Below are 22,232 nucleotides of genomic sequence, written 5' to 3' on the forward strand. Positions count from 1 at the left end.
CTTCGGCTCAGGTCATGATCCCAGGGTCCTGGGATCAAGCCGCACATCGGGCTCTCGGCTCCGCAGAGAGCCTGCTTCCTGCCTGCCTCTCTCTCCCTGCCTGCCTCTCTTGCCTACTTGTAATCTCTGTCTGTCAAATAAATAAAATATTAAAAAAAATTTTATTTATTTGAGAGAGCATGAAGAAGAGTGAGCACGAGCTGGAGTGGACGAGGCAGATGGAGAAGCAGACTCCCCACGGAGCAGAGAGCCCGACATGGGACTCAATCCCAGGACCCCCAGGATCACGACCTGAACTGAAGGCAGAGCCACCCCGGAGTCCCTCTAAAGTAGTGTTCAAAGGCCATTAAAACACACACACACACACAGGCATGTATACACACACAGAACTGTGTGTGGAAACAAAAAAATTAGAGAACTCACACAGAACGGAAGAGACCAAGGAGGCAGGACAAAGAAACGTAATGTGGGATCCCGGACAGGGTCCAGGAGCAGAAAAAGAACCTCCATGGGAAAACTGTGACTTCCGAAAAGTCTAGAGGTTGGTGACTATTCACCAGAGCTGGTTTCTTCATTTTGACCAAGGTTCCTGGTTGTGTGACACATGAACTTTAGGGGAAGCTGGCGAAAGCGTGGAAGAAGATCTCTGTACTACCTTTTTACCTTTTCTGTAAAGCTAAAGTTATTCCACAATTTTAATTAAAAAAACAAACAAACAATGGAAAGATGGATAAACAGGCAAAGCAGAGAGGATTTTTATGGCAGGAAACCATTCTGTATATTATCATGGTGACACAGGTTGTTACACATTTGTCCAAACCCAAGGAATGTATGACGTCAAGTAGGAGCCATGATGTAAGCTATGGACTTTGGGTGACAATGACGTGTGGATGTAGGTTCGCTGATGACAACAAATGTTAACAGTGGGGAATGTGGCAGGGGATTCTATATGGGAAATCTCTGTAATTTTGGCTTAATTTCTATGAAGCTGAAACTGCTCTAAAAAAAAATAAATAAGGTCTATTTCAAAAGACAATTCATATTTTCCGCTTCTACATTTGAGAAACAGTGTGGTCTACTTCACGTTAAATGGCCGCTGGCAGCCAGACATGGGGACTCTTGGTCTGGGCTGAAAACCCTTCCCCACTCTCTGAATCTCAGTCTCAAGAATGAGACACGGGACAGCCACCTCTCCTCCCGCTGCTGCACAGCGCAAGTTAATCAGAGGCAGAGAAGAATGGAGCTAGGTCAGGTCAAGCTGGAGAGGCCAGAGAATCTCTCTCCCGCCTCCCCACTCCCCATCCCCAGCCCTTCCGCAGCCACCCCAGAGAGGCCCTGCTAGCCTCAGCACACCTCTGACTCCCAACTAGGTTACATCCAGATGCGGGCCTCAAGGCAGCCCCGTCCAAGAGAAATAAGGCAGATCCCATCTATCAGTTCTTAATGGCCTTGTTAACAAAAGTTTAACAGGTGAAATGAATATTGTTCAGCGCAGTTTGGGATTCGCACAAAATTGAGTGCTAAGTACGGAGACTTCCCATACTTTCCACCCACGCCCCCAGCACACACACACATACACACATTGTCTTGCCCGTTGTCAACATGCCTCACAGGAGGGCACATGTGCAACGACGGGGGAGGCCACAGACACATCACTATTGCCCAGAGCCTCCAGTTCACATGGGGGTTCATTCTCAAGGCTGTACAGTCTGCGGATGAGGACATGTAGCCACCATCCATAACCTGACCCTGAGCAGCGTCGCTGCCCTAGAAATCCTGGGCTCCACCAACTCATCCCCATTTTTCAAGTTTCTATGAAAAAGCCATTTTAAAGTAATAGGCGGGGGATGACTGGGTGGCTCAGTTGGCTAAGCATCTGCCTGTGGCTCCAGTTGTGATCCCGGGGCCCCGAGATCGAACCCCATGTCGGGCTCCAGGCTCTCTGCTACGTGGGGAGTCTGCTTCTCTATCTCGCTCTGCCCCTCCCATCTCACTTTTGCTCTCTGGCTCTCAAATAAGTAAACTCAAAAAATAAAAATAAAGTAACTGGCGAGTTAATTTTAACCAGACTTAGGATACAACCCAGCATATCCCAGATGTCATCATCCGAACACTTAGCCCAGCTGTCCTGCAGGCCTTCACCACCACTCGAGGAGAGTGGCGAAAGCAGGGGATGGCCAGCTCTGAGGGCCAGCCCGCAGGTGGGCAGCCAGGGAGGCAAACACGACTCTCAATTCACCGCTTGTCCTGGGAATATCCTTTGCTCCCTGCCAAGGACCAGCGTGGGATCTGGCGGCCGCAGAGTGCTCTTAGTGCCTCCTGGGAAATTTCCCCCTCTTCACAGTTCGGGCTGATACGAGGGTGCTAAGTGCAGCCTTCAGATAAGACAAAACAGCTGCCTGGAAGGAAGGTGCCCACCCCATTCTGGGGCCTGTGTCCTAACCAGAAGACAGTGGGATCTCGTGCAGGGAAGGCAGCCACTAGTCCCCGAAGCACCTGCGGGCCTCAGCTACACTGGGGCAACGGGAGCCACACTCTGTCCTCATGGGGCACTGGGCGGGCCAGAGAGCACCTTGTGAGAAATGCAAAAATGCCAGATTGTCAGCAGGTATGGCAGACAGCCAGGATTTGAGCAGAGTGTGCCACATCCCCCCACACCAGCCTGCTGGTGTCACCCACGGATTCTCCGTGGGCTTCAGGAGGCCACAGCTGAAGCCGGAAGGCCTCATGACAGCCCCCTACAGGACGGCTTAGGACAGCCTTGGGTTGTGGTTTTGTTAACCAGCAGAAGGGCTCTTTTCAGTTACCTGATCTTTCTGGGACATCCCGAGGCCTGCCTGCTTCGAGCGTACTTTTAAGGGGCACAAAAGAGCCACAGAACCCGGCAATTTATGTGCCCAGGTCACGGTGAGGTTCAAGTGAAAGACAGATAAAAAAGCACATTGAAGTGTTTGTCGGGAATTTGTCGGGCAGGTCCCATCGGGACTCAAAGTCCAACCAGAGACTTTGGTGAAAACCTGGGGGCCATAGCAGCAGACAAGGAACAAGGACAGAAGTTGTTGACGATGGCTAACTCTGATGGTACGAGTATCGGTATTCATTACATTATTCTTTGTTCTTTTTTGTACTATTTCAACTTCTAAATATAAACATTTCCCCAACAGCGGACATAACTTAGAGAACTATTGCTGTGCCCTCCTCATTGTATACGGAAGTAAACTGAGGCTCAGAAAGAAGAGGGGACTAGTTAAAGGCCATGCCGAGGGCCAGGACATACATGATCCAAAGCCAACTTTGGGTGTCTTCTGCAGTTCGAGTCCCCTCCCGGCCACACAGAAGTGGGGTCTCTGCATTCTGCAGCTCTCCAGGTGGGCTCAGAACACCTTGCAGATACGTGCTCCTGAAAAGTCAGGCTGGCCCCGGGGCTGGGCATGGAAGAGCTGGCCACACATATGCAATTCTGGAATGTTTCTGCTTCCAGGATCTGGCAAGAGATGAATCACCTTTCCCAGAGAGGGAGGACGGGTAATTCTTGAGACATAGTTGTTAATCACGTCAAGCCAGGCAGACTAAGAGAGGGAGTGCCAGAGGAGATAAGAGACGGGATGATGGGCAGAAGCACCTCACATCTGGCTGGTGCTGAGACCTCCAGGGACCGTTTTTTGATTAGTATAAAAAGCATGGGACACTTGTCTGGCTGGCTCCACTGGAGGAGTGTGTGACTCTTGATCTCGGGGTCGTGAGTTCAAGCCCCATGTTGGGGGGAGATTACTTAATAAAACTTTAAAAATATATATATGGGGGCGCCTGGGTGGCTCAGTTGGTTGAGTGTTTGCCTATAGCTCAGGTCATGATCCTGGGATCCTGGGATGGAGCCCTGCATCGGGCTCCCAGCTCAGCAGGGAGTCTGCTTCTCCCTCTCCCTCCCTCTGCTTATTCTCTCTCTCTCTCTCAAGTAAATAAATAAAATCTTTTTTAAAAATTTTTAAATATATGTGTGTGTGTGTGTGTGCGCGCGCTGAGGGAGTATGATAATTAATCTTATGTGTCTCCTTGACATGTCTCCATGTCAGTGGGCCTCACCCCATCAGTTGAAGGCCTGATAGCACAAAAGAGCTGACCCTCCTCCAAGTAAGAAAGGCTTTCCCTTGCCCGAACACTTTTGAATTGGGACACTGGCTTATTCCTGCCTTCAGAACATGCCTTTGATGTTTTAAACTGAAACATCAGCTTTTCCCAGGTCTGCAGCCTGCCAAGCTTTGGATGGGAGTTATATCCTGGGCTTTCCTGAGTCTCTAGCTGGCCCACGCCCCTGCAGATCTTTGGGCTTGTGAGCCTCCATAATCACATGGGCCAATTCCTCCTAATAAATCTCTTAATATATAATAAAATTACATACTATCGGTCCTGTCTCTCTAGAGAATCCTTACTAATACAGGAAGAGGCCAGAAGACAGCAAAGGGAATCGCCCGCCGCGTGTTACACCCAGGGATGAATACGTCTGTCCGTCAGATTGCTTATCCTCCGGCAGGCCTGTCTGAGACAATGAAACCGAGGCTCAGAGAGGGGCAGCCATTTCCCCAGAGCCACACCACTATAACTGGCAGGGCCAGGGGTCACAGGAAGGTCTGTGCAACAACAGGTCAGCTGTTTCTCCCACTTCGTGTCTTCTCCATGGAGTGACACACAACACTGGAAAGGATACACAGGTGAACTATTCTTCCTGGACTCTTCATAGATTTTCGTTATTATTCTTTCGGTTTCAAGTACTTGAGGAAAAACAAACATATCCAACTCGTGCACTCATGCATGTTAATACTGACGACAACATCAATATCCTAAAAAGTGAGCCATTTTGTAGGAAAAAGTGAATTCCAATATGGGTCAGACATACATACATACATACATACATACATACATACATAAATAAATAAATAAATGGCCCAAGCCTGACAGTGGCAGGAAGTGTCTGTAGTTTGGCAGTGGGGGGCCTGTGGGGTCCAGGAGTGTGAGGGCCTGAGCCTCGCCCACCAGCCATACCCTCTCTCTGGTGCTACTGTATCCGCTGCCATTTTCCAAGGTGTCCGGAAACACGAGGACCATGTACTTGCCCAGCAGTACTGGCAGCTCTGAACATACCAGGGAGACCCCTCTCTGGTCGTGTCAGTCCCCTGTGAAGGACAGTGCACTATGTGCCATGGGAGTTAACACAGGGGCCACACGCATCCTGAGCATGCTCAGCAAGGGTGGGTGTGGAGTCGGAGGCCGGACCCAACAGGGCTTGGAGACAGACGAGCACTAATGACATCCGGAGGCAGGTCTGCATGTGGGCCTGACAGCTGAGATGCCCGCAGTGTCACCTGCCACCCATGGAAGCCAGGTCCCTGCTACCACAGCCCAATTCGTTTGCATACAGCATCGTGTTCCGCCAAAGAAACAGGTCCTAGCTCGCATGGCTTTTCTGCCGAAGAGCCCGCCTCTGCCCCCCAGTTTAAATTAGCTGTCATTCTGCAGAAGGGATCTGTGGTGTTCCAGCTTGCACATCCAGGGTTCCTCTGTACCTCCCAGCTGGTGCTCAGCAGGTCTGCCCCATCCTCCCAACACCAGCACCCCTGCCCCCTGCCCAGGGCCCACAGGACAGTCTCCAAGGGCGTCCCAGAGTCCCTGGTGCAGTCTGGTAAGCAACCCTAGGTGCCGGTGACATGTCTCATTCTGTTCTCTCATCTGGGGCAGTCTGCTTGCTGCCAGGGCACGTCCTAAGATATTGGGGTGACACCTGCTGTTTGACCTTAGGCAAATGATTTAACCTCTCTGGGCCTCTGATTCTTCCTCTACACACTGGAATAAAAATAATTCCTGCTGCGAAGGATTGGGGTGATTAGGTGGAGTAGAAAACACAAAGCTCTCATCACGGGACTTGTACATAGTAAGCTCTGAAGATCAGGAAATAAGAGGAGGCTCCCAAAGGAGGGGTCTTTGGTGCAATTCTGACCACAACAACTTTGCTTTTTAAAGAAAGTTAGACAGGCACCTGGCTGGCTCAGCTGGAGGAATCTATAGCTCTTCATCTCAGGGTTGTGAGTTTGAGCCCCAGGTAGATGTAGAGATTACTTAAAAATAAAATCTTAAAAATAAATGAAGGCAGGCAAGCAGGCAGGCAGGCAGACAGGCAGACAATGCAGGTCCTTCCATATCGCGACCATTTATGCCTCACCCTGTCCACCCCCTTCCCCTGGTCCCTGTTGTCGAGGCCCCCACGGCAGCTTCATCAGGGCCCCCCATCCCCAAAGCAGATATCCTCAGAACCACAAGCAAAGATTCAGGCCCAAGACAGGGTTGCTGGCCCAAGGCCACACCGCTGGCAAGACCCCAAGCCACTGCACTTGGCGTCTAACCTCTGTTCGGAAGCCCCCCCTCCCCCCCCTTGCTCTCACTTCCGGCACTCCATTCCTTTGCTGCTGCTGTTCCTGCCACTTCACCCGCCCTGCACCGAGCTCTCCCATTGCAATGGCCACTCTTCCATGGACCCATCCCCAAGCCTCTCCCTCCCCTCTCCTCTCAGCAGTCACAGCCCCACTGGTCTTCCTTGGGGGAGGACCATTCCTTCCTTCATTCACTGAATTCATTATTTACTGGGTCATATGCCGTATTCCATGTACTGTTCTAAGTGTCGGGGATACACCAAAATACAAAATACATATTAATCCCCAGCTTCACAGAGCGTACGTCTCAGTGGGAAATAAGGATGAAAAAAACCAAGTACGTAAATATAGGATCTTACACAACAGGGCTAGGGACAGACAAAGTAGGGATGGGAAAGGCAGGAGGGTCAGAGGAAGCCTATCAGAGGGGGTGACATATGAACACAGCCTTAAATAACTCTGAAAGAGAGGCAGAGGTTGGCTTTTCAACTATCTGGGAGAAGAGCATTCAAGGCAAAAGGATCAGCAAGCCCAAGTGGCGCAAGGCAATGCCTCAGCAATGACCCTCCTTCTAGTCAGACTTCCCTCAGAGACAGTGTGAGCACAGAGCCTGTGGCTCCTTCGTTTCTTGCCCCCCCACTGCCCCTAGCATAAGACTCTGGTACGAGTTCCAGCAGATGTCCTTTATCGGGTTATAGATTCTCTTCCATTCCTAGTTTGCTACAGATTTTTATCACGAATAGGCACTGACTGCTCTGCACCTATGGGGACAATTAATTACATGGCTTTTCTTTTAATTCTACAGATATTGTGATTTACACTGCTCGCTAATGTTAAACCAACCTTGCATTTCTGGGATTTACCCTGGTGGGTCATGATGACTCATCCGTCTTTTTAATATTTTTCTGGTTTTGATTTGTTGTTATTTCGTGAAAGAAGTTTGTGCTTTTGGCCCGTGGATTTCTTTTTCTTGTAATGTTTTCGTCTGGTTTGCAATCAGCAGAAAGTTGGCCTCATGAAAATGATTAGGAAATAACTGCTCCTGTCTCTTTCCTGAAAGAGTTTACCAAAAAAAAAAAAGAACTTGTACTACTCCTTCCTTAAATGTTTCATAGGATTTACAAACAGGCCACCTGGGTTTGGAATTTTCTTTAGGAGAAGGTTTTTAATTATAAGCTTAATTTCACCAAATGTCCTAAATGCAACAGGAGGCAAGGATATCACGCCCGTAGGGGACCTGTGTTGAATTTTGGCTGCCCAGCCTCTGTCTGCCTCTCTCAGTAACGACACCCAGCTTTTCCATGGGTGCTGCCTCTCCTCTGCTCTCAGACCATAAGGCTCGAGAATGCTCACACTCCTCCCAACACTAGAAGGCAGGAGGCTGCGGTCTGGCCAGTCGACTCTGTGCTCCCCTAACCAGATAGGGGCTCAGACCCTGGCACGTGCCCAGGTAAGTTAGCCAGAATGGGCAATGCTGCCTGTGCCTCACTAGACTTGACTCTGGGGACTGTATGACTGGATCCCAGGAGAGCACCTGGCCAAAGCAGAGACACGAGGACTGAGAACACGGGTCCTGCTGACAATCATGTAAACCCCTGCAGACAGAAGCGGGAAACAAATTCTGCCAGGGCTTCCGTTTTGGGGAGCCAATGCAACATTTCTTTGTTTTGTTTAAACTATTTTGGCTTGTGTTTCCTGTTGCATATAGTCAGAAGAGTCTAGACAAAAGAAACACCCTTGACTGAATACTTTAAGGCTTATTGCTTGATTTCATTCAGACTACTGTTTTGTTTTGTTTTGTTTTGTTTTTAAAGCAAAAAAGAAACAAAAAAACCCTTGCATTTACTAGATGCTTATTCTCTGTCAGGCACAGAGCGAAATGCACCCCAAATGTTTCATTTGCTTTGAACATCTCAATAAGACCCCCATTTGGGGGGCGCCTGGGTGGTGGCTCAGTTGGTTGAGCCTCTGACTTGATCTCGGCTCAGGTCTTGATCTCGGGGTTGTGAGTTCAGGCCCGGCGCTGGGCCCCGTGTTGGGTGGGGAGCCTCCTTACAACTAAAACAAAACAAAAACCACCTGATACCTGAGGAGACCTCCGCATGGGTATTAAGTCACCAGCTCAAGGTCACATTCCTAGAAAAACGGCTTAGCCCAGCCCGGTCCTAGACCCCTGGTCCGGACACTGCCCTACTCCCTTGTGCTGAAGGCACAACTATTCGAAACAGGGCCAAAGGCCTCTGGCCCCTGCCTGGGGGCTGCCCATCTGGAGGGCCTGGGCTCCCAGATTCTGTCAGAAGATGGCCTCAACCCTCTCCTGAATCACTATCCCACCTGTACCTTTCACACTGCTTTTGAAAAGTGTCACTGGTTTTATTAAACCAACCACTGGCCAACCCCAGAATCAAGCTGGCTCTGGGGTCAGAGACCTGGTTTTGAACGTGGCTTTTCCAATCGCCAGCTCCTGATCCCTGGCTCCCCAATTTTGCCGTGAGTCATCATTCTTACCAAAAAAAGGGTTTTGTTTTGTTTTTAAGATCAACTGGGGGAAATAATACCAAGAGATTAGCAAAAAAACAAAAAGCAAAAAAAACCCTGGTTCTGCTATTTTGGTTCCCGCGGCCACACACCTGCATATCTGCCCACCTGTCCCCACCACTAAGGCCCCCTTCTTTATGCTGCCCTTCCTGGTCTAGTCACAGCCAGCGAAGCCTTGTATCTTATCTGTTTCTCATTTCTTTTTCTCTTAAATAGATGCTTCTTTAAAGAAAAAGTCCTTTAAAAGGAAACTGTGTACTGCTAGTGCACACGGAAAGCCCGTATCATTTGCCATACATCTCAGGTAACCATAAAAACAAACACGAAACAAAACCATGTTGCTAGACTCCGGGAGCTAGACATTGGGAGCTCTGGGGCCCTGCTACCTTGTGGTGGGGCGTTCCCCGCGCCTCAGAACACAGGCTCAGGAGCTGGGCAGGGGAACCCAAGGACGTGGGAGGCTCAGGCCAGAAAGTGAGAGTCCAGGAAGGGGAAGTGAGATGCACAAAGAACAGGGGTGGGTGGGTGGAGGCAGAGGGAAGCACAGCCCCCCACCATATAACTGCAGACTCCGGCCCCTCTGTGGCAGGGTCAGGCCTTCGGGGACCCAGAGAGGCTGGCAGCTCAGACCCCGAAGGAAGCAGGAAGAAAACAAGCCAGGACCAACTCAGCTCAAGTCAACATACACGTACCCACGGCAGCTCCCACCGTGGGCCGTGGGAGGGAACTGAGCAAGGCCCCAGCAGCCCTGCAGGCGGCCTTCACGGCAGATGCAGAGCAGAGAGCAAGGCCCTGAGAGCCAACTGGTCCCTAACCACCACAGCCCAAGTCTTGACCCCGGCAAGCCCCTCCCTGCCTCCTCACCACAGCCCACAAGGTTCCACACGGCCTGGCCCTGCCAACCTCTCTAACCCCGCCCTTCCCCTTCACCGGCAGGCCTTCTCTTTGCTCTGCTGGTGAGCTCTGCCAGAGGCCCTGACTGGTAACTGCTCAGGTCCCAGGTCAGCTCCAGAAAGGGCTCTCCCGGCCAGCCCATCCAAAACCACACCCCACCGTCTTCTGCAAACCTCACGGACCGCTGTTTTATGTCCATCGCAGACTTACTGCCACACAGCCACTGCTTTCATCTGGGTTGATTCTTGAATGCTCCTAGCCAGCGCCAGGCTCCAGGGAAGTGCCATCTGCTTCTTTGCTATCCCATGACCCAGGACCAGAAAGGTGCCTGGATTAGCTCTAAGTCACAAATACTCCTCACCTGGAAAGTGGACCACCAGCTGTCATCGCTGATCAGTGAGGCACCCCCCACAACCCTCCCCAGGGCATTAGGGCAGGATGGGTCCTCACAGTGAGCACTGGTGGGCCTCCAGCTGAATTAAACTCACTTCTGGGGTTAAGCTTTCGCAGTGTAAATTTTTTATTCTAATGATAGTGCCTGATTCTCCAGTTTCCCCTGGGTTCTCCTGACTCCTCTGAGCAGAAGACAGCCAGGCTGGATGACTTTCCAGCCTGGCTCGGTGTGTAGAGGGGTTTTCTAGAAGAGCCAGAGGAAACCCTTCCCCTCCCCCTTTCTCTCCCACTTTCCCCAGGCTGTAATGGGGCCCACTCCACTGCCTCCTTCCATGAGGCGGGGAGGGGCAGGGAGGGAGGTGCTGCTGGCCTTGGACTTCGCACCGCTACAGGTCAGCAAGGACAGAGGGACTGCTGGCTCTTTCAAAACCATGGATTCCCAAGGGGGATCTGAGGAGTGTGGGACACAACACACACTGAAGACAAGCCTACCGAGTGGGGACCCATGCAGCCGGAAGGGCTCCCATTTGCCTCCCCAAGAATCCTTATCCCTGTGACTGAGAAGGGCACCCTGGTTCAGGACCAAGCCTGGTAGACACTCCAGGCAGCTCTGGGGTGCCCTGGGGAGAACTTCCAGAGCAGGAAAGGGGGGGAATTCTGGGCATGGCACTTCAGTGGGGCTTGGAGGATGCCCTTTACCAGGCCAACCACCTCCCCTCACCATCCAGTCAGACATCACCGGCCAAGAGGCCTGCTTCACCCAGAGGCCCAGGAGGTTGCACAACACGCCCGCCACACACACACACCCAACCAGGAAACCAGCCGAAGACACTCACTCCAAGACGGGGCAGTGCACTGGGGAAACCAAAACACCCTGGGACTTCAATCACAGGGAAAGGCATGGGCAGATAATGGAACAGGTACCAAGCAGAAGGGTGCTCAGACACCTAAAGCTTAGGAAGATAACGAAGCACTGGAGAAAAATACTTGAGTCTTAATGTGAGCTGGTGGTTGACGGAGCAGTGTACCGAGGGGCCCAAACACCAAGTATAAGCTCCAAGGGTGAAAACCTGTGCCTAGAAGAAAGCCCAAGCGGTGACGAGCCCTGTTACAGTTGAAAGATTATGGTATATTTCTCTTTTTCTCTACTTTCCCAATTTTCCATTTTCCATGTAATGTCATTTTGTATATAAAAGGATACCTTAACCAAAAAAAAAAAAAAAGAAAAGACAAGACCTAGGGCACTCAGCTGGCTCTGGCTCAGTTGGCCAAGTATGCAACTCTTGATTTCAGGGGCCGTGAGTTCGAGCCCTATGTTAGGGGTAGAGACAACTTAAAGATAAAATCTTAAAAAAAAAAAAAAAAGACCTAATGAACACTTTCAGTAACACAAAATAGAAAAAAAGGATAAGAGACTTGTCTCATATAACCAGCAATGCAATGGGAAGGATTCAATCAGCATCCAGCAAGTGCAGAGATCTCAAGTCCCTGAATGCGGTGGGAACAGGGGCATCCCTGTGAGCTTCCACACAACCCAGAGACTATCACCATAGCTCTTCCTCTACCTGTGACGGGGTTAGGCCCCGAAAGACCCAACCTAATACCGTTAAGTCGAGGGGCGCCTGTGTAGTTCAGTTGTCAAGCATCTGCCTTCAGCTCAGGTCATGATACCAAGGACCTAGGATCAAGCCTCACATCGGGCTCCATGCTCTGTGATTCGGCTTCTCCCTCTCCCTCTCCTTGCTCCTCCCCCTGATGTGCTCTCTCTCTAATACACAGATAAATAAAATGTTTAAAAAAAAAAAAATTAAGTCGAAAGTACCTTTAATACACCAACGTTGGTGTGGGAGCCTGGCCTACACTAACCATGTTGGGAACACTAACATCAGCCTGCAGTTGGGCAGAATCCGCTAACACAAACCGTTTGATCATAAAGTGCCGAGTGTATCATGTAACTTACTGGATACTGTGCTGAAAGTGAAAAACAAAAAGTTGTAGGAGTACAGGATGGCTGTAAGGGTATTGGTGGCTGACCCTGTGATCACGTGGCCTGGAGCTGTGGCCGCTGACACCGCCCAGCGTCATGGGAAAGTGTACTGCATGTCACTAGCCAGGGTAAAGATCCATACTCAAAGTTCCAAGTACGGTTTCTACATTCGCCCATCGCTTTTGCACTGTTATGAAGTTGAAAAATCGAAGTGGAATCACTGTTACTTGGGGGCCACCTGTGTTTACGGGATATCACGTAGAGCCCCTCCTTTTCAGAGGCTCAGAGGACAATGTGGGTAGTTCAGACTACATGGACCTCTAAGGCTCCTAGGGCCCGAAAACTGTCCAGTTATTTGATGCCCTAAAATCAAGAAATGGGAAAAATGAGCTTAGAGCCACTGGCTGAGACATGCCGTGATTTCAGTCATCTCGGAGCCTGGCCCCCAATTCAAAGGAGTGAGCAAAAATTCCCCCAAGGTCCAGGAGGGTTTTAATTTTTTTTATATTTTGGTCTTCATCTCAGACTTAACGATGAACTTCTTGGAAGAAGAGGATATTTTCCTCCCAGGTTTAGATAACTGAGGATACACAGCGTTGTCTGCTTGCCAACTCTTAAAAATCTCAGAGGAGATTCTTCAAAAACTAAAGCAACAGAGGCCTCAAGTAGGAGCAGTGCTACTAAAAATAAGTATTTTCAATGCTTGATTGATGGAAGATTTTCCTGTGAAGGGGAAAATCACAACACCTCTGAGGAGACGCTTAAGCTAAGCAGTCACACATTTGCAATAAAAATTATGGATCAGATGCAAAACAAGTTATAAGGTATTAGCACTTCTCTGATGTATAAGAAATTAGGACTGCTTTCTCCCCCCACCTTCCTCCTAAGCAGCTATATGAGCAAATTAAAAAGCACCAGACTTTCTCAGAAAAGAAAATGTACTTGGGTGGGGGGGAAGGTTACTTCAGGGGGGAAAAAAAAGTGCAGCTATAGAATCTCAAAGGAAGTTGCATACAAATACATCCAAAGGGATTCACTTGAAGGCAGCTGTTTTTAATAACCAGCTTCCTCTTTCTTGCCCATATATCAAGAAGGACAGACGAGTTCAGCCAAAGAACGAGCACGTATCTCCTGAAAGTATGAACTAAACAGCTCATCATCCCACACGAGACAAGGCCTTAGTCAAGGATACAGAAAACCCTAAGCCCAAGTTCAGCTTCTGATACCCAGCCAGGAACAAGACCCCTCCAGGTGCATAACTAAACCCAAAATACAACTGGCTAACATAGCATGACCTATTTCAGAAGGCTGACTTTCTGAAAATAAACAGCCTCAACTACTGCTATTGAGGAAGATGCTCCTCTAAGCTCTGGGGGCCCATCCTTGCATATATGCACAAACTGATTTGGAAACAGATCTGAAACACACACGCACACATTTGGTTCTCTGTAACAGTGGAAACACCTCGGTCATCTGACCCAGGCATCAAACAGGTCAAGAAAAGGAGAGGCAAAGAGAGCCTCCTTTCATCTGTAGCAAGGTGAGGCTGTGAGGTGTGGGTGGGGCCTCAGTCACACCCAGGGCTGTCTCCGGCCCACAGGAGTAAAAGCTGCATTTTGCTCAGTCTGCTGGACAGAAGGTCTGGACCACATCACCCTGCCCAGCCAGGGGCCTAGCCAGGTCTCTCTGTCTAGGCAGAAATAGGGGGAGCAGAGAGGCCTCTCGTTTCATTGGTTTCTGGGGTTTCCAAGATCCCACCGCCCCACAATGAATGTAGAATTCCTGAGTACCCCCAGGAAGCCAGGAGGGGAGCTGTCGAGAAAAGCCCGAGTTTTGAGCATAAAGCCTAACCCCACCATGGACAACGTGGGGTGAATCACCAACCATTCCTTGCGTTTCATTTTTCATCTGTAAAATGGGCCTCTAGGATTTCCTACGCAACACCTTTCATCAAAGTTTTATGTTCCTCCCAAAGACGCTGAACATCGTATGGGATTCTTCCCACACATGGCTTTCAGGCTTCTCCACAAACCCAATTCCCACACCAGTCGGTACGGGGCATGAGTCCCCCATCACTAGACAAAATCAAGACACTTGCGTCTCCAGTCTAGGGCCTCGACCACCTGGCTCCCCGGAATCCTGGACAAGAAGGGGAAGTAAGACCACGTGGACCCCCCCATCCCCGGCACTCCAGTGCTTTCCTCTCCCTACAGGGGAAGTCCTGAAGACCCCCTTTCCTGGTAAGGCCTTCCCGGGGCCCTCCACAGCATCCGACGCAGTTTCTCCTGTCAGGCGGACTCTTGCGCCCCTCCTGGCGCACAGACCACAAACAGCTAGCTGCGGGCCAGGCCCCGCTGCCTTCCAGCTCGAGCGGCGCGGAGGCCCAGGCGGCGCCATGCGCGGTGGCTGCAACCCGCGAGCACGCCGCCGAGTCAGCCGCGGCCGGTCGCTCCCGCCCGCCCTGACCGCCTGGCAGTCGCCCCAGTGCCCGGGCAGCGCGCGCCGGCGCACCTGCTGCGCGTGGGCCTACTGGGGGCGCGCCCGGCCGCCCCGCCGGCACCTCCCCGCCCCGGCGCCCGCCCGGGCGCCCGCCCCGGCCCGGAAGCCGCGCGTGCCCGCAGGCTCCACCGGACCCTTCCCGGGAGCTGCGGTCGCGCTCTCACGCGCCGGCGCACCTGCAGCGCGCTCTCGCCCGCCGGCCTCCCAGGCCCGAGGGCCCTCCCTCCCTCCCCTGGCCGTGGGCCGCGCGCCTCACCAGCGATAGCAGCCCTCAGAGGCCTCCAGCGTGAAGTTCACGCGCGTGGCCCGCGTGAAGGGCAGCAGCACTTTGGGGATGTTGAGCTTGGCCGCCGCGGCGGTGAGGCCCAGCGCCAGCAGCACCGACAGCGCGAGCAGGAGCAGTGGCAGCCCCCGGCCCCGCGCCGCCGCCATCCTCGCCGCGCTTCACCTCCGGCGACCCGGCGCCTGGCCGCCCGCGCGCTCCCCCTCGCGCCCTCCTTCCCCGCCCGCGCGCGCCGGGCCAGCAGGTGATAAGCGCGGGAGGGAGGAGGCGGAGCGAGGGCCGCGGCCTAGGGCCACTTCCTGGGCCTCGGCGGAGCCCGAGCGCGGGAACTGAGGGGGCTGAGCCCGCGGCGACCCCACCCCCGGCCCGGGCTCGCGCGCCCTCTACCACGCCGGGCGGAGGGAGGGTCTGGAGCGCGCGCGCCCTGGGCCACGCAGTGCGGGCGGGGGAGGGGGAGGTAATGAGATGGGGCACGCGCCCCGGGACACGTGGGGGATGGGGCCCGAGTCAGAGCCACGCTCCGGCCGGGAATGAGGGGCTATGGCGCGCGCCCACAAGGAGTCAGCCTAAACGCGCGCGCCTGCCGGGCACCTCTCGACCTCGGGGAAATCCTTGCGCAGTTTTCTGGTCTCCACGCTTACACCCCGTGGTTTCAAACTCGCTGGCTATGTTACTGGGCGCCAGTGTGGAGCCTTCCAGCCGTTCTTGCAGTCATTCATTCGGCTCTGTTCAGCGCCTTGGGCGATTGAGCCGGGCCTGGGAGAAGGACAAACGAGGCCGCCGAGCTCCCGTGACCATGACAGTGCGCTCGGTCAGAGTGACTGACCGTCAACATGCAAAGGGACAGGCACCTCGGAAATCTGGGATGCGGAGTGCCGAGATGCCCTTCGTCCTGGTCGTACTTTACAGAAGAGGGACCCGGTACTAGAAGCAGCAGCGAACCGCTGAATCACTTGAAGGTCGGCAGGGTGCTTCCTCCCACTTTAACCTCCACACAGCCTTGCCAGAGAGAACTTACGATCCCCATTCCTCCAGGAGGAAACAGACTAAGTGGCCCAAAGATCACCCAACAAGAAGGGCAGCGCTAGGGCTTTCAGATCCCAAAGCCCTTGTTTTCTGTGCTACACCTGCTGTCTTCTTTAAGTCTTAGAGAGGTTACCCAAAGGGTGGATTTAGGGCCACTCTGCCCTCTCTCCCCTCAGTTCAGCATCACTGAATTCGTCTGCATGCAGAAATCTTAGCTCTTAAATTCAGTCTACATTTTATGCTCTATGGTTTGTAGAGGTCTTTGTCCTGACTGGCATGACCTATGGGTTCAGAGGCCACAACATGCACCAGTGCCTCTAAAATGTTAACCTACTGCACGCACAGAGGGTGGGGGGAGTCTAGTGGGAGGTCAGGAAATGGGTGGGGTGAGAGTGCACCAGCCCAGCTTTAGTAAAAGGTTCAGGAAGTGTGCATTGAATTGTAACCAGAAAGGCACACGTTAATGCCACTGCAGGACAAGGAAGAAGATGCTGAATATCAATCAGGCTGGGAAGGCTTCTTGGAGGAGGTGGCCACTAATCTTTCTGGGATTCAGAGAGGTGTACATGTGTGTGCTTGCCTCCCAGGGGTCATTGGGCTTTTGGATGTGTTTTGGGTATGTTTTAGGATCAAAGCCTTAAGATCTCAGACCAGGAAATGTGTGCCTTAGGGGAAACTAGATCCCAGGGCTATGGGGCTTTCCCGGTGTAGAACCAGGTGCTGTAGGAGGGGGAAATTCCAATGGGTTCTCTTCTCTTAAGAAACATATGGTTTCACTTATTTGTGGAGCATAACAAATATCATGGAGGACAAGGGGTGTTAGAGAGGAGAAGGGAGTTGGGGTAAATTGGAAGGGGAGGTGAATCACGAGAGACTATGGACTCTGAAAAACAATCTGAGGGGTTTGAAGTGGAGGGGTGTGGGGTGGGAGGTTGGGGTACCAGGTGGTGGGTATTATAGAGGGCACGGATTGCATGGAGCACTGGGTGTGGTGAAAAAATAATGAATACTGTTTTTCTGAAAATAAATAAATTGAAAAAATTTAAAAAAAAAAAAAGGAAAGAAAGAAACAGAGATGTCAGTATGGGGAAGGCAGCACCAGAGGCAGGATCCATGAAGAAATTTCAGTGCTCTTGTTTTCACATTTCATTCATTTTTGAGTAAGTAACACAGATGGTTTAAACTAAAAAGGCCCCAAAGGGCTCCCAGTAACAGTGACTCCCACTCACTGTCATATAACCAGATGCCCTTCCCCATAGGCAACCAGTGTTTTCTGCTTGAGTGGAGAAATTGTAGATGTAGATACATATCTATAGAGCGATATATCTTTAGATCAATATATCTATATCTAAGCACTTCATCCCAGTTGTACTTATATATATAGATTGATATAGATATAGATATATCTATTTCTAGATAGATATCTATATCTAGATAGGTAGATATAGATAGATAGATAGATAGATATAAACTCATCATTTCCAATTTTGCCCATTTAAATTGGCAACCAGGAGAAAGGGACTAGACAGGACATGAGGGGACTGTAGTGTTTTGGTCATTAGGATCATGAGTTGCTGTGCCCCATCTTTCCAGATGTTGTGATTACTGAAATCAGGAACATGGTTTTTTCTGCGGGTGAAATATTTTTATTGTAAAATATGACAATTCACTAAAAACAAACATACATACTCTTGGCCATTTATCCCAGAAAAGTGAAAATCTATGTTCACCAGTAAAAACTGTCCATAAAATGTTCATAGAAGCTTTATTCAGAGTAACCCTGAAGTGGAAACCGCACAGAGGTCCTTCCACAGATAATGGTTAAAGAGACTGTGGTCCACCCATCCCATGCAGTCCTACTCAGCAGTAAAGGAGAAAGCTAATGATACATGGATACCTCAGATGACTTTCCGGGGAAAAACAGCCAATCCCCAAAGGTTCCATACTGTATGACTGCATTCATACAACATCCTTGAAGAGGCAAAGTTCTACAAATGGTGAGCTTCTGGGTGATTGCCAAGTGTGAGGGTCTGCCCAAGTAAGCCTGGGTGTGATGTGACTATAGAAGCTCAATGGGGGAAACCATCGTGGTGACGGCAATGTTCTATATCTTGACTGTATCGTGTCAGTTTTCTGAATGCAGTATTTGCCTCTGTTTTTGCAAGACATTACCATTGGTGGGAGTCTGCCACTCCCTCTTCCCTTTGCCCTCCCCAGACTCCTGTGAGCTCTCTCTCCAATAAATTTAAAAAAAAATTTTTTTTTTTTTTTTTTAAAGAATCTGGGTAGACATAGCTTGCCAACCCCCTAACAGTCAGGAAATATCCCCCAGGAGAAAACAACCAATGGGAAACAACAAAATGATGGATAAAACATTTTCCCCTTTACATTGTCCTTATACTTGTCCCCTTCCTTTGACTCTGAACCTAGTAATGGATGGTGTCTGGGCCTAGTTGGGGTCCATTCTGCCAGCCAGCCTTCTCTGTGTGATCCATTTCCACCGCCTGCCATTGGCCCACCTTCTCTGTGTCAAGTGCTTTATCTGAAATTCAAGGAGATGGCAGGCCTGAGCAGACCATCTTGCTCCAGGCACAGAAAACCTCCAGCATGGAAGGGACCTCAGATTTGTGTTAGAGGTTGTTGACATGATAAATAAAATAAGGAAATGTTTCCTGTGACTGGTATCAGTGCCTCCCACACTTCTGTCATTTCCCCCCACCCTAAAAAAATCCTACAATAACTGAGTACCACCTGTAATCTCTCTTTTTTTTTCTTGTAAGTAGAATCCACGCCCAGCATGGAGCCCAGTGTAGGGTCCAAACTCACGATCCTGAGATGAAGACTCGAGCTGGGATCAAGAGTTGGACACTCAGCTGAATGAGCCATCTGGGCACCTCTGTACTATTTGCCTTTAAATGAGATTGTTTACATACATGTATTTAAGAAGAAAACTTTGTCACTTCTGCAAATAGAAAACCAGTATCAGTTGCAAAAACAGAAGTAGCCAAAAAATAAATACAATGAGACAAAGGGATACCATCAATTTACCAACAGACAGGGTGTCCCACCAAAGCCTCAGAGCCCGAGGCCTACTCTCCCTTTGTAACTGGGATATGATCAAGCACTAGACAATATGGAAGACAGACTGGCCCAATCAAAGGGCCTTGTTCCTTGAGTGGATAAGGGTGGAGGGATAATTTAAAAGGCAGTTAAGGGGCACCTGGGTGGCTCAGTCACTTAAGCGTCCAACTTGTGATTTTGGCTCAGGTCATGATCTCATGGGTCGTGGGATCCAGCCCCACTTTGTCTTCACACTCAGAAGGGAGTCTGCTTGAGATGCTCTCTCGCCCTCTCCCACTGCCCCTTCTCTCTCTCCTCTCTCTCTGTCTCTCAAATGAAATAAGTAAATCTTCAAGAAAATAAAATGCCGGTAACTTTTTCCCTAATGGGATGTTGTCATCTTAGAGCCTATCCACCACCTTTTTGCAAGAATTTCTTTTTTTAGTTTTGCAGTGGAGAATCTCAAACATTCACAAGAGTGGATCAGGTAGTATAATGAAACCCATGACCCTTCAGTCCTATGACCACAATCCATGGCCAATCCCATGCCTTCTGCAGATCACCCCAAACTCCGCCCCATATCATTCTGAAACAAATCCAAGGGAGCCTATCATTTCGTCTATATTTCAATGTGTGTATCTTTTAAAGAGGAGAAGTCTTTTATATATACACAATCACAATACTATTGTCACATCTAAGAAATTAACAATGATTCCTCAGTTATATCCAGTGAGTTCATGGTCTCCTAAGTGTCATTTTTTTTTTTCATAGTTTGTGTTTTAAGAACCAGGACCCAAGTAAGATTCACATATTGCAATTGACTGAAGTAAGCCTTTAATTTCTAAGTTTCCCCTTTATCCCTGCTTCTCCTCTGGTGATTTCTGTGTTTCCCCTTTATCACCAGAGTACATAGAGGTATGTATTTCAGAGCCCCCTCCTGCTGAGTCTGCCTGCTGTGTAGCATACTTCTGGCCACCCACCACAGCACCAGTGGTTTCCCTGCTGCACAAGTCTGCAGCTAGGTTTTGGTCATGGGAATTTAGGAAAGGCGGACGCAACATGAACCTTCGTGGGTCTCTGAGCTGGAACACTCAGGATTTCAATAAAAAAATAAGAAAAAGAAGAAAGAGGTTGGGAGCTTTGGAATGACTCCAGCCTTTGCAAAACGATTTCCAAAACATCATTGCATGTAAGATAATGGCACTATTTAATTATAGAAATTGCTCTTCTTTATCAATGTGCGGACAAGCTGCCTGCCTGTGGATCTGATTTCTGTTCGTGCGTATACTCTCGGGAAGGTCTCACACTTGCCATGTTCATCCTCCATCAGAATCCGTGGTCATTTACTTTAGCCAGTTAGCTTCCTGTGGGCTGCTGGAGCCCTTCATCCTCAGCCCCTGGCTTCCTTCAACCCCAAGCACTCTGATCACAGCTCCACACTGTCAGACCCCCTCAGAAGCTCGGGCTTACATGTGTCAACCCAGTCCACGAAGCCTGACACTGGAAGCCCTTGGCTGAACACACGAGGGAGCCTCAGACATCTCTGTGGCACCGAAACCAGAGGAGGGCAGATCCTACTCCTGGCTTCCCGGAAATGCCCCAGCCAGGCCACGCAGCTCCACGTGGGAGCCGGAATAGTCAACACAGATCACAGTGCACTCCTCCCCCCGCTGGTCCCCTAGAGCCTCCCAGATGCCTTTGGAAGAGAATCCAAACTCCTTCCCACAGTCCTCAGGCCCTAAAAGACATCCCTACTTACCACACGGTGTCACCTCTTACTTGTAGCTCCCACACCCCTCTCCCAGCCTGGACACATCTAGATACCTCATGTCTCCAGTATCTGATACCCTAGGGAGGATCATTTTTTAAATTTATTTTCAGTAGTGAACATTAAATGCAACATAATAATGGCTGGGAAAACTATTTTTTTGCTGTTTTATTGAGCTTTAAGCCAGCAAAGAATAAAGTATTTAATAAAAAAATAAAATATTACCATCAAAAAAGGGAAAGACAGTGGATTATAATTAATGACATTAATGCATTTTTAAACTTACATTTATGTAGTTGCCTGTTGCAATAATGAATAACGTTAGAGTGTACTCACCATTAAATAAAAAAAAAAACAAAATGAAAAAATAAATTTCCAATTCAAGCTAATATGCAGATTCAGTAAAACAGTTCAGGTATAAGGTAAGACTTGCACTTATCAAAAATATTACCCCTTGTGGGACGCCTGGGTGGCTCAGTTGGTTGGACAACTGCCTTCGGCTCAGGTCATGATCCCGGAGTCCCAGGATCGAGTCCCGCATCAGGCTCCCAGCTCCACAGGGAGTCTGCTTCTCCCTCTGACCTTCTCCTCGCTCATGCTCTCTCTCACTGTCTCTCTCTCAAATAAATAAATAAAATCTTTAAAAAAAAATATTACCCCTTGTGGTTGGCATTCTGTTGCATGTTTTAAAATTTAAACCAAATAAAGTGTCCGGGTGGCACAGTTGGTTGAGTATCCGACTCGTGGTTTTGGGTCAGGTCATGACCTCAGGGTCCTGGGATGGAACCCCATATTGGGCTCTGTGCTCAGTGCACAGTCTGCTTGAGACTCTCTCTCCCTCTCCCTCTCTCTCTCTCTCCAAGGTAAATAAATGGAAAAATCTTTAAAAAAATTTTTTAAATAAAATTTAAACCAAATAAGAATTATAAGTGGTTGCACAAAATGGTTGAATCACAAAGGGTTTCATTTCATTGTCCTCACAATCACTATACAATCATTGTTTATTCTCAAATTATTGTGTAAACATAGGAGTGTGTATTGCCCTAGAGATTGGAGACAATAACTATCCCCAAAGCAAATTCAAATAATGCCAAAAACATTACAAACTTACTCTGGAAACAAAAACATGTGTTAAATCCATGTGTCTGGGGAGTCAATTGTGTAACTAGGAATTTCCTGAATTAACATCCATGTATAATACATTGTTTACTACAGCCTAAATTTTGTAAGTGAATTATTTTATAGCTTATATGTTATTAAAATTCGACAGTGCACAGGCACCAAAAGTAAAAACAGATAAACTCGACAATATCAAACTTCAAAAGTTCTACACATAAAAAGATGAGCTCAACAATGAAAAAG

Source organism: Neovison vison, chromosome 6, assembly GCF_020171115.1.
Source record: "Neovison vison isolate M4711 chromosome 6, ASM_NN_V1, whole genome shotgun sequence".
NCBI lineage: Eukaryota > Metazoa > Chordata > Mammalia > Carnivora > Mustelidae > Neogale > Neogale vison.